Here is a 13,990-nt window from a genome sequence, read left to right on the forward strand (position 1 = left end):
AGACGTGGGGAAATCTACAGGCCATAGGTGACTCTCCTGGAGGTGTGCAAAACCAACTTTAAGAAACACCTGGCAGAAAGTTAAAAAGGGGAATTCAAAAAGAAAATGATGAGACGACACGGAAGAGTAGAAATAATGAAGAATTTATAGTTTTAAGATCAGGTTAAAGTCCCATCTCTGTCACATGTAGGCTAAATTTCTTTGGGAAATTCAGTAAGAGCTGGTATTCTGACTTCATCCTACACAGATGTTTTCAGGGTTCAGCGAGTTCATGCAGAATGCCTGCACGAGCTCGAACACACTGCACATTAATATATAATAGCGTTCATGTCTACTCCTAGATTACTAATTTTGGGGCGATGATATCTACTATCAGGATTCTCAGGAGAATTCGATGAGTTTCTATGCAGATGGAGGTCACCCCCCTGTTCTAATCACACTCCTGGTGGCGGATCTGTGTGTTCCTCGTTCAGCCTTTGTGGAAACATTAATCCGTATGTAAAACTCGGCTGCAGAATGTACACATCCCCACAAGGCACTCTACCTACCCACCCTAAAGCACTTTTCATTTTTTTTTGCAATGACCAAGTTTTATTTTGCTAATTTGACTCAGATAATAATAAATGTTACTTTGAGGGAGGAAAAATATCCTATTTCTAGGAAAATTTGGCCACAAGGGGGAAGTAGAAGAACTTGCTCGGGAAATCCAGCAGCGTTTCTCTTTGTTTAATTTCTCCCCTTCACTCCCTCAGTTCTGTTTAGTATCTTGTACTTGTCTTGTAGTCTTCCTGATTCTAAAAATACCCTCATGGGCTCTATACTTGGAAAGTTTATCAAAGTCAGCCACCTCTTGCTGTCAGAGTGATGTCTGCAGGATGAGGTAAGCGGCGCCTTGCTGACGAGGCTGCCTTTGATTGCAGGTCTGTCCCTGTGGATGGAAAAGCAGTAATAGCTCACCGCAGCGCTGCCCTGGGGTGGTCAGTCACGGAGAGGGAGTTATCTGTGATCACAGGAAGATGGCTGGGTGAGACCTGGCACAACACCTACACAGGAAGAGGCCCTCCTCTGGTGCTGCTCCCTCAGGGAATTGTTCATTTAGATTGCCTGCTCAGGGCTTATAAGAGTTCTCTGGAATCTACCTGTTTTGTTACTCTTTCTTTCCTGTAACTACGGCCTCTTAAAAATACATTCTCTTTGTCTGCACTGGATTAAAATTGAAGCTTTAGTTTACGCAGATTTCATTTTCTTCAAGGCTACTCATTTGGTTTAATAAGGACGTGTTGAGGGCTATTATATCAGACACTGTTTTAGGCACAAGGTACAGCACCAACTAAAGCAAGGGCTCTGCTGCTAAGGAACCTGTAGGGCAGGGCGTTGTTTTCTTCTGCTAATATTTTATTTGCGTGAATGTACTTATATTCTGAAAGCTTTTGATTCTCGTTTCCTACAACTGAAGTCCAAACTGCACAAAATGTAAGGCCACATGGATTACGGTCCTTGTAGGAAGGTGGTACCCTCCCCACCCCGCAAAATATTTCAAATATGTGTGTGGGGAAGTGTGAAGGGAACCTTACAAGTGACGGTAAAGCCTTGGCCTCTGTCCCAGAACTGGGTGAGAGTTGCAGCAACAGGAGAGGGTTACCTCACAGGACATGAGCACTTTGGCAGTTCGATGGCTGGGATTCAGCTTATAAAAGTAGGAAGCCGAAGAAAAAAATGTCTTAATTTACCAATCACTCCTTCCACCTCATAATCTCCATCTGGTGCATCCACTGGCAGAACCCAATAGGAAGCCAGAAGGTAAGGGAACCTGGTAAATGTGGTCCCCAAAGTTCAGCCTCACGGATCCCAGAGCGGGGTATTAGGGTGGACAGTGCATCCGAAAAGGCACAAATAGCATATCCAGCGCAGAGGCCACTCCAAATTTACTCCAGCTCAACTTGTCATTTATTATAGTTCTGTCCCTCTATTTCTTTCTTTTTTTAAAGAAAGAGTTTATTTACTTATTTTTACAGAGAGGGGAAGAGGAAGGAGAAAGAGAAAGAGAGAAATATCAATGTGTGATTGTCTCTCCTGTGCCCCTGACTGGGGACCTAGCCAGCAACCCAGGCATGTGCCCTGACTGGGAATTGAAGCGGTGACCCTTTGGTTCACAGGCCGGCGCTCAATCCACTGAGCCACACCAGCCAGGGCTGTCACTCTATTTCTACTCCTATTTGCCACTATTCTAAGTCTTGGAAGTGTAGATAACCCTGGAATTGAATTCCCTTTAACAGTAAGAATTGAACAGTAAATGAATAAACAGGTTTGGGGTCTATGCTATGTACCAGACACATTTCTAACGCTATAAATGATTTCTGCCTTTCAGGAGTTTACGTTTTAGAGAGCGATGTCATTACATGGAGGGGACAGTACAGTACATGAGAAAGACAAGGAAACACGGGGTTACTAACCCATAGTCAGGGGAAGTCAGAAAGGTTTTCCTAATATAATAATGGCTAAGCTTATTTGTGGAGGATGATACAAGAAAAAAGAAAACGGAGTAAGGATGTTCCAGACAGAAACGAAAGTATGGGGAAGGAGCTGAAAATAGAACATGGTCTTGCTGAGGAACTGCAGACAGCTCCTCCTGGCAATGTGGGGGTGAAGGGGAGGTAGGGGAGGTGGGCAGAGCAGAGTGCAAAGGCCCTGGAAGCCATGCTGCGGATTAAGGGCTGCGGTGTAATTGGGAGGCACTGAACATGCCCTGTTTCCTGCAAAAATCCCGTCACAAAATGTATGAGAGTATTTCTTCAGAAAGGAGGCTACTGCGGGGGAAACCCAGATTTCTCCCATATGCCCATGAGCCCAAAGTTCATTGATCTCTGGTTGCTCCCTGCGTGGTTCCATTAACGGTCCACCGGCACTGACGCAGCTGGGATTAAATACTGTCCAAACGCTGTTGCCTCGGTGCCCTTTGCTGTTGCCAGAGAGTCACCTCTAATTCACCGTGACTGGACTTCAGACCCCGGGACAAGAAAGCCTCGTCAGTGTGAGCCACTGCCTAGCCTCGGTAGGCATGTGGAGATGAAATCTCCATTCTCCGTACCCCCAGCCTCCTGCCCCCTTCCCTGCCCCGCAGCTGGAACTAGACTGTCTCCCTTTCATTTCAGACTCCGACATAAACGGAATTTTTTGGCATTGGCATTCCTTCTAATTTCTCCGAAGCTCACTTTCCTCGTCTGTGAAATCTTGAGAATTCTAACTTTTGTATTGAAAATTCACTACAGGTTCTTTAAGGACGAAGTGAGACAATTAAAAAAAAAAAAAGGTTTTATAACTTATAAACCCACTGCTGCCTGAGACTCCCATGGTCTGGCTTTGGAGGCAGGTACCCCTGGTCCTTAGTACAAGGCTAGACGGGATCCTTCCGGCCTGAGGTCCAGAGTGTGGGAGGGAGGCAAGGAAGGCAATTGAAGGCACTGACTGAGTGGAGGCGTAAGGCCCTGGGAGCGAGACTGTAGCTAATCTAGTTGTTGTATCACACAGTGATTCGACCCCCTTGACAAACAGTGTGGCTCAGTGTGTTTTAGTATTTTAGCAGACAAGACTGTCCTCGGGGAGCCAGAAGCCAGGCTAGTCTCTGGTTTCCAGGTTGTAGGAGAAGAGCACCTTATAGTTAGTTTCCCTAATGGATATCAGACCAGTATCTTGAAGCCCAAGCTTCTGTGTCTGCAAAGGGAAGCTGAGAAAGGTCACTTCCCCTCCTGAGGCTCTCAGGAGGTCTGAGCACACGTGTGCCACGGGGATGCTTGCTTTCCTCTTTGGTGCCTAGCGTGAGAGGGCAGACAGCTAAGTTCAGTGCCAGGGTTCTACCCTGGAGCAGCAGGCCGCCCAGACTCCAGACGGATCCTGACTATGCTACCCTGGTCCCATTGGGATGACAGTCTGGGACGCCAGCATCTCAGAAGAATGTCTGATTACTTTTCCCTGCTGGAAGCAAGAGAATTAATACAACCAGTGGAGGGCTGGGGTTAAGGTTGGGGGAGGGTCTGACAAAGGCAGATAAACGGATATGCTGAGAATGAGAGAACCCGCACCCTAACAGTCCAGAGGATCGCGAAGCCAGAGCCACAGGCAGGTCAAGTGAGAAGGTGGAAAAGAGGTCTGGGTGAGAGTTGTAACTGAACGCTGTTTCCTTCCCACATAGCTTGTAGAGGCTCTCTGGAAACCGACGGCTATGGAGACCAGTTCTTTTCACACGACTGAAGGCAGGATCCGTGGTTGAATCTCGGTCCTGTGTGGGCGAGCAAGTAATTTAACTTCTTTAATACTCATTTTACTGACCTGTCAATATAATACTATTTCTAACTTAACTGCCTCAAAAGGTTTTATGAAGTTCAATATCTATATATGTGTGTATATATATACACATTGTAGATATGTGGTACTTATTTGTGGGATCTCTACATGCATCAAATATATGCTTGCAAATTTTAATTTTTAGAGATGATTTATTAACTGAAAAGTGCTATAAAATTATAATGTAAAGTTTATTTTGGACATTTCGTCTCATTAAAAAACATTGCATATTTGGTCATAATGGTTACTTGTATCACAGTCATTTCAAATAAGGTAGCCTAAATTTTCACTCTTCATTTTGTGGTTTTTCTTACTGCGCAGATGCGGACTCTTTGTGATGCATCCGGTAAGTGTTCAATTTTCTGACACCAGGTTGAAATCCAAATAGCAGGGGAGAGAGACAGCAAAGCTCAGGTCTGCTTGAATCACAGTGATTTTCTCAAATTCTGGTGGTATGGGAAAACACAGTTTTCATTTCTGCTTAATTCTGCCAGTCTTGCTTTATCTCCACAATTTCAAGCACATAAACTTGAAATTGTATTCTGCGGATATTCTATGGAGGCATGATTTTGCTCATTCATTCTTTACTTATTTCACAGGTACTTACCAACTTTGCCTCGTATGAGATAGTCATTGGGATGGCTGCTGCTGCTGAGGCAAGACCAGATCGGTCAGTCTCTGGACGCAAAGAGCCCGTCTGTGTTCTGGCGGAGGAGACACTGACAAGGAAGAAGAAACTTCCGAAACAGAATGGTGTGAGATATGGAAGCTCAGGGCAGTTTGAGAGCATGAGTTCTTACTCTTATAAACGTGTATTTTTAATAGCAGGCCCTAGTAAATTGATTGCATTTGAAAATTCTTTAAGAACTCCGTAATCTGCTTGACAAAAAAATGATTTGCATGTATAAGTTACTATATATCTTGAAATATATAGTAAAAAACATTAGAAGTCAGGACAAAGTTGACAATTTGTTTGTTTTAGGCTTTCTACTACCAACATAAATATTTTTCCTGAGTCATAATTTTGGGCTTTATTTGTTTACTGTATTTCTCTGAAACCACTTTCCTCTCACCAGGAATATCTGTGGGGTTTCCATTATCTGAGTCACTTAGTCATAACCATCACACTTTATTTTTTCAGGGTAATTCCATCAGAGACAAAATTGTTCACCACAAGGACAAATTGGTATCCTTGCTATTGCTTGTAAAGTGCCTTCAGATAATTAATTTGCAGGTCAAAGAACTTTCTCATATATGTCATTAACTCAGCAATACTGGGTACATTTGCTTTATTAATTTCTCCTGTTTCATTTATTTATTCATCAAAATTTATTGGCACGGCTACTCTCTGTGAGACCTTTGCTAGGAAATAAATAAATACAATTTGAAGTAAGCTTATAATCTACTGGCATAAACAGACAATTTCACTAAAAATGTCACTTCAAGATGGTTACTGCAGTTCCTGGCATCCTTACTCATAGATAAAAAAAAAAACAACCATCAAAACTTCATGCTAACTTTTTTTGGGGGGGCTACAATCAGGAAAGAATTTTTGGCTCAAAGATTTTACCTTTGCTAAGTGCTACATGAATTAAATGAGTCATTAAAAAAAGTAGTGAGATAAGATTCAGAACAGACATTAGTCAAACAAACTTGTCAAAAACTACATTCAACATATTATAATGAGATATAACACTTGAACAGTAAAGACTTCTTTCTGCTTTAGGGATCAGAGAATTCTTTTTAAAAAGTTTTTCTCTAGACAAGCTAATTTGCAACTCATCTTTTCTCAGTCGGGGTGCTGAGAGTCAGGTCCCACTGGGCTCATAGAAATATTACAAAGTACAAGGCACCCAAAAAACCTTTTTATACAGAATTATAAAGTATCTCACAGTTTTGTTTCTTTGCCTTATTGTTAATTACATTAATTATTTCTTGAAATACAATTGCCCGAACCCTGGGGTACCATGTTCCCGCTACAATTTTGTAGTGTGGCTTTATAGTCAAGAACGGAATGAGAAGTGACAAATAGCCAAAAAGTCAGCAGGGCCTGCAAGGTTCAATTGCTCAAGAGTCCCTTGGCACACCAGCTATAAAAAGAAAATAGGCTTATACTGAAAGCAAAAGAAACGGATTGAAATAACACGTCTCCAGTGCCCCCAAATAGGTGCTTGTTCAACTACACAACATGTGGAAGTTCTCCAAGCGCCATCAGTGCTGAGCTCCACCACTTTCTGACCTTAAGATTCCTACATACATCCATGTAATACAAGTAAAAAACAACCAAAAAACTAAAAAACAAAAAACACAAAACCGATCCAAAAATGAAACAGAACCACCTCTATGTATCTGTGATATTGTGATTTATGAGAAATACATATTTGGCCAATGAGATGACCAAAATATATTTCTTATATACAAGGGGGGAACCAAAAACCCTGAAATTTATTTATAAAAATATTGTGTTTATTATTACATGTTTAAACTGCAGTCACCTTCAAAGTGCTCTCCATTTGGTGCAATATACCTATGGAGACATTTTTTCCACTGCTCAAAACAGGTTTTGAATTCGTCGATTTTTATGCCTTTTATGCTTCTGCCCTTTTTTGTTTCACCTCTTCCACATCAGCAAAACGTTTCCCTTTGAGGATTTTTTTTCATCCAGGGAAGAAAACACGAAATTTAGTCAGGGCGAGACTGGGTGAATAGGGAGGTTGGGGCATCGAGGTCATGCCGGTTTTGGTCAAAAACTGGTGAACACTCAGCATGGTGTGGGCAGGTGTGCTCGTAAATCACCCATCATGAGATGGGCAAATGCATTGAGTCTTCAAAAAAGATTCACAGAATCCAAGTGCAGCTTCTCACAACAACACCAGCTGGCACAGTGATACAGATGGCTTCCTGGAACCCACACCTAGTGGGGGAAGCCTGTACCACAAGGGGCTCTCCCTCCAGAGTTACCTTCTCCAGAAGATAATTCCACTTTTTTGGTGTGTGTGTCCTCCCTTGTATTCCTTGTATAGGATGGGGCAAAAATAGGTTTACAGTTGTGAGTATGCAAAACATAGTTTATTATTGTATTACTTTCTATTAATTATTGTATTATTTTCTAATAATACCTGCCTTTGCCCCACCCTATATTTACTCAGCAAGTTTCTACACATAATTTAAAACTCATTTTTTACTAAAAAATTCAAATTATGGGAAATGTCTTTATAATGATGATTACTAACAAGTCCTTTTCAAATTACTTAGTTTTCCAACCAAGAATATAGCCAAGTCATTATGATATATGCTTTCAAGTAGGTTTACTTCATTCTCTTAACAAATTACTTCTATGCCTGCAATACATTAAAATGTCTTGGTTGGGGAGATCTCTAAGGCAACTACTCGGTTTTCCCGTTTTGCCTCAGGCAGATTTGGCCGAATCTGCAGCACAACACTCTTCTCAAGGCGCTTCTAAATGTGGGATTTCCTTCCTGGATGGTTTTGAAACTGAACTTCAAGATAGTATCAGACCATTTTTCTTTTGCTTGCTCCATTGTTCTTTTTATTGTTTCGCTCCTAGTCGAGACCTTTCTCTTTTTAGCTCCGAAACTTCTGAAAATTTTCCTTCAAAATTTGCATGATTGGCTTTTAAATATTGCTGAAAAAGAGTTTCATGCAGTTTCTTTTTTCACACAACAGATACTGAAATTTAGGCTCATTTGCATCTCCCCAATAATAAAGCCCATACTTTAAATAAACATCTAAGTACATCCTATGTTTTTTATCGTGATGACTGCTACTTAGCGCTGAGTCACTAATTACGCGGAGAAGTGCTATCATCTTTAATTTCGAGTTTCTGTGGGAAGCCTCAGGGACTAGACAAAAGTGCCAAATGTTCTAATCTGTTCCTACAAATAAAAGTTTCTACTTTTTGAGCTTTCATGACGAACACATGAGCTCGGCTTCCTGTGGAGAGCAAGGTTCTGCTTGCTTTGTATTCACAGGGTTGTGGTGAGAGCTCTTAGGAATAAATTATGCAAAACTTATTTATTCCAAATTCTGGGTGAAATATGCACTTCTTTTAAAATGCTCCCTGCTATCTAGTGCCTTCACTTATCCCCTGACAGGCCACAGGCGATGAGTACATGCGGCTGAGAGGCTGGGTTTACCTTCGAAACCCACTTTGGTCCTCCTCAAAACCGATCTCTCAAACTGCAATTAAAATGACTCTTTTTTCCTCAACTATAACTCTTAGAATGTCGCTCTTCGCTTAAAATACTTTGAAGAGGTTCTGATGTAAGAGGTTTCAGATGTAAGTCAGACATCTGAAATCCAGTTTACAAAGCTTACAAAGGTCTATCACAAATTGGTTCGTGTGCACCTGTCCAGCCTCAGCAGTTACCATTTATTTGCTCACATACATTCTAAACTTTTCTCAGTTCCCTGAACTTGTCGTATTCCTTTTCTTTGTATCTGTGCCTATGCTGTCCTTTTTGATCAAATCGCTGTTCCAGAGCTGCAAACTTTCTTTCTTTCTTGGTGAATTTCTCTTTATCTTTCAGGGCTGGAAAGACTTCTCCAACTTACCAAGTTTAGGTCAGTTTCCTTCAGATGTAAATGTGAAAGTGTAATCTCTACTTTCCTTGTCACATTATTTTAATTTCTTGGTAGTCTGTCCTTCCTGTGATCTTCCAAAGGCAGAGATGAACTCTCTATTTTAAAAATTTTCTTCTTTTTATTGTTGTTCAGTTACAGTTGTCCCCATTCCCTCCCCCCATTACTCTCCTCCGTTCTACCCACCCCCCCTCCCACATTCAGTACCCGCCTCCTGCTGTTGTTGTCTTTGTCTGTGTCCTTTGTACATGTTCCTTGATGACCTTTCCTCTTCTTTTCCCTGTTTTTTTCTGCTTTATTTTTAGCCTGTAACGTAGTGCCTTGCACATAGCTGGGATTCAGTAAAACACAAGTTGAATTAAAGAATGTCCACTGTAATAGGCAACCACCACTCAAGAATCTACCAAGAGTCAACATTGTAAGAAGAGCAGCATACCTTACCCAAGGCTTTAACTTTTACAATGTGTATTCCTTTCTATAATGTGTGCCTCTGCCTCTCCTGCTCCCCAGGTGGAAACAAACAGTCTATATCTCATTAGAGCTTCTTCACAATAGGACTCTGATGTGAGGTTGATTGGACAGAAAGTATTAGTGTTCCCTGATACACATGTACACTCCACAGTGGCTTTCACAGTACTTCTTACCCCATATTGTATCACTCTTTTCCCCAATAATCTGTAAGCATTTTAAGGGGGTGAGTTTGTCTGGTTTTCAATGTTGAACGCTGAGTCTAGGAGATAGTAGTAGAGTCTAGCCTATAGTGCATTTAACAAATGAAAAATCTATGTCATTTATTTTATGGGAACCTGGGTCACAAAAACACAGAACACAGAAAAAATGAGTCACATTTTTTTTAATGAAATGAGTAACATTTATAAATGAAAAACACAGAAAACATGAGTAACACTTTTTTTCAGCCAGTTGGGAGTCATTTAGACTTCATCAGAGTCAGATCTACCATCAGCATCATCTTGGTAGAACCTTATTGGCTGATGAAAGGACAGAGATTTAGATGAGGGAGAGGAGATGGAGGCTTGTTTTGTAACTGAGGGGCTAGCTGATTACAATGACCGTGGTTAGTGCACTTTTTAATCTTTACTGTGAGACTGTGCCCAACACAAACTGTTGTTCATAAATATGTTTTCAATGAGTGGGTGAATTATTAGCTGTCATCCTGCTCTCTGTCTATGAGTCTGTCTCTATTTTGCTTGTTACTTCACCTTGTTCTTTAGATTCCACATATGAGTGAAATGATATTCTAATTTCTTTCTCTGACTGGCTTGTTGCACTTAGCATAATGTTCTCCAGGCCCACCCATACTGTCACAAAGGGTAAACTCTTCTTCTTTTTATGGCTGAGTAGTATTCCATTGAGTAAATATCCCATAGTTGTTTTATCCACTCATCTACTGATGGACGCTTGGGCTGCTTCTATATCTTGGCAATTGTAATAATGAACACAGGGGTGCTTATGTTCTTTCAAATTAGTGTTTTGGGATACTTTGGATATATTCCCAGAAGTGGGACCACAGGGTCAAAAGGCAGATACATTTTTAATTATTTGAGTAATCTCTACACTGTTTTGCACAGTGGCTGCACCAATCTGCATTCCCACCAACAGTGCAAAAGTGTTCCCCTTTCTCTACATCCTCGCCAGCACTAGTTGTTTGTTGATTTATTGATGATAGCCATTCTGACAGGTGTGAGGTGATATCTCATTGTGGTTTTGATGTGCAGTTCTCTGATGATTAGTGACATTGAGCATCTTTCATATGTCTATTGGCCATCTGTATGTCCTCTTTGGAGAAGTGTCTATTCAGGTCTTTTGCCCATTTTTTATTGGGTCATTTGTTTTTTTGGCGTTGAGTTTTATAAGTTCTCTATAAATTTTGGGTATTAACCCCTAATCAGATGCATCGGTGAATATGTTCTCCAATTCTGTGGGCTGCCTTTTTATTTTGTTGGTGTTTTCCTTTGCTGTACAAAAACTTTTTTACACCTTTATAGTCAATTAATATTTGATGAAGGAAGCAAACACATACAATGGGCTAAACATAGTTTATTCAATAAATGGGGTCGGGAAAATTGAACAGACACGTGCAGGACAATGAAACTAGACCATCTTCTTATACCACAGAGAATAATAAATTCAAAATTGGTTAAAGACTTAAATGTTAGACCCGGAACCATAAAAATCCTAGAAGAACACATAGGCAGCAAAATCTCAGACATTGCTCGTAGCAATATTTTATCAGATATATCTCCCCAGGTGAGGGAAACAAAATAAAAAAATAAACAAACAGTCTGTTTCTTAAAAAAAAAAAGTTGCCAGCAAATCTTTGAACATCTCAGAACCTTCCTCCTTATATTTCTATGCAGTCATAGCAACACTCCCAACACAAAACTCACACTCACTCGTGATGCATTCTGGCATAGAGTAATGGGTTCTGCAATTAAGGTCCCAGCCTTAGGCTGGTAAAACCAATTTTCACACCTGACAGATCCTCTTACTTTTGCTCCACTCTCCCTCCTTACTCAGAGCGACTATTCTTTCCTCCATAACAACTTTAACACATGAAAAGAGTGAGCATGGCTGAATGAAATGACGGCTGTCCGATTTTGTTACATTATCTGCTGCAAAATCCTAAGTGGTGTAACTTGGTGCTAGAGTTTAAAACAGAAGGGCAAAACTCTAATTGAGTCTAATCTACAAATAACCAGAGTAATAAATGAGAAATGAGTGTGGAATTTCATAGCGGTTCAATTTCAGAACTTCTGTATCTGCTTAATTTGAGAACTCCACATAACAACTACCTGCATATTAACAGATCATAGGTGAGTCTCAATTTTTCACTTCAGCGATCATTTTTTGGCAATAAAACAAGCAGTACTTTCTTTCCTTATTACAGTAAAACTGCCACTGGGCTTCATTTAATAAGAATTAACTGTGAATAAATTACAGCATCAAATTGTGCACCATGACTCGGTGTGAAAAATCTAGGCAGCTGCAAGACTCCTTGAAGTTAATTCAAGCTGAGCTCAGTGGAGAAACCCTTAATTACTTCCTGGAACCCGTGGATCTATTTTCAGTTCCTGGTGCCATGGGATCGCATTTTAGATGAATCACCAGCAAACGCCCATGAATGGCAGCAGTGGGAATGGACCACAGCAATGGGGGTCAGTACTTTTTATGTTCAGATTTGTCTCTGGCTTTTATTATTAAGTGTATGTCTACAAATTGGTTTGAGAAATCACAGCTGGATTTAGAGGAATCTCCATTTTATATTTGGAAGGAAACTTTGAATCATCTACGACCTCCCATGGAGAACAAACTTCCTTTCTTTGTCATTTCTGATAGATGGTTGGCCTTTACTTTTAAAGGCTCTTTGGGGCTCAGTTCCTCCCAAAGTAGCTTATTTTTCTGTTGGGACAAAGTTTGAGAAACTAGTCAAAATCCAGCTGATTTTAATGTCTTTCTAAATCTAGTTCAGTGAATGGAACCGAGTCTTCCAAATTTGCCTGATAATATTAGCTATTCCTCGTGATAAACCTAGAGATTACCTGGCCTTTCCACTGGGAAATTCTGAACCAGAAAGTCTCAGTTTAGACCTGAGGATCTGTATCTTATAACACACATCAGATAAGTTTGGGAAACTTCTGACCACTTCTCAGACCCTAATGCGCATGCAAGAATCACCTGGGGACCTTGTTAAAGCGCAGATTCTAATTTAATGAGTCTGTGATGAGATCTGAGGTTCTCCTTTTCTAATGAGCTCCCAAGTGATGCCCAAACTGCTGGTCTGTGGACCACATGCTGTGTATGAAGACTCTAGAGTAATGTCAAATGTTTCTTTTAAGCTAAAAGTTCTTAAAGTGTTCCTAGCTTCTATTTCTCTGTATCTACAAGCTAAAAGCCCTTGATTACTTTAGTATTTTCTCATACCATATGAATATGCTCTGGTTTCTATAACCTTTATCATCTTGGGTTTTTTTTTGTCCTGGCTTCATCTTGTTTTGTTAATGTCTCTCATAAAATATTGTAATATACATAATCCAATGCAATTCTCATTCTGTGCTTTGAAATTGGCATTATAGTATTCTTCCAATCAGCTTTGTGATCTGCTAAAATCTTTAAATCTTCCTTGCTCTGAGTACTGCTAAGCACGATCTTTTGGAAGCCCACTTAATTTTATTTTGGTGGGTGCATGCTAAATTCTATGTGTTACCCCTGCTAAATTCCTATTTCCTTCTTTTTTATTTTTGAGAAAAAATTGAACCTTAAAATGTGTCACCTATAACAGTAGCTATTCTTTTTGACATTATTTCCAGTTCCCAGTTCTTCAGTCATGCCCATCCCCCCCTTTTTTAATGTTGAAAATAAAGGGACAGAACTTCTGGACATGTTAACAGCGATGACTATAAAAGGCAAAGTTGCTAAATTGTATATTTCTAGTGTGGTTTTTAAACAACTGGGAATCTACCTCAAACTACTATAATCCAGCCACTGCTTTATAATGGAGGCTCTATCAGTATTTCAGATATGGCAGTTGGTTGCGTGGAACTGCCTTGTATATTGAAATTCACTTAGTAACCCTTGCCACTACCCTCGAGGTGCAATAGAACTCCCTACACATATTTCTAAATATCCCCAGGGAACAGTACCTTCCCTGATTGAGAACTCTCTATCTTAAACTTTACCTTCTTTCCAGAGTAAAATAATGGAAGACTTTTGTATCCAACACTTTTCTCAAATCTAGTTTCCTTGTGATAGACTAAGTAAGACCATTCCCTGTATAGGAGCTAAGACTGCTACCCCCACGTAATTTAAATACTGGGAATTAGAACTGAGATCACCTGCGTCAATATGATTTGACTGTTTGCTTAGGAAACTCTTAACCAGGAAGATAAACCTGCAAACCAGTAAATGATTCTATGTTTTGCTTGAAGAAATTTTTCCAGAACAGACTGTGTAAGGAATTATTTGGACAACGGTTCATTCACCGAGAGACACAGCTTGCTTATCAGAACAACAGCTTATCAAGACTTGT

The 13,990-nt window shown here is 40.3% G+C and overlaps 1 long non-coding RNA gene across 1 annotated transcript; it reads left to right on the forward strand.

Moving 5' to 3' along the window:
• Positions 1-806: 806 nt before the first annotated feature.
• LOC123479721 (uncharacterized) lies at positions 807-5,324 on the forward strand. The gene is made up of 3 exons (XR_008425802.1): positions 807-880; positions 4,190-4,292; positions 4,941-5,324. It is a non-coding gene; the product is annotated as an uncharacterized lncRNA (long non-coding RNA).
• The last annotated feature ends 8,666 nt before the right edge of the window (positions 5,325-13,990 follow it).

The sequence above is a fragment of the Desmodus rotundus genome, chromosome 1 (genome assembly GCF_022682495.2).
Source record: "Desmodus rotundus isolate HL8 chromosome 1, HLdesRot8A.1, whole genome shotgun sequence".
Lineage (NCBI taxonomy): Eukaryota > Metazoa > Chordata > Mammalia > Chiroptera > Phyllostomidae > Desmodus > Desmodus rotundus.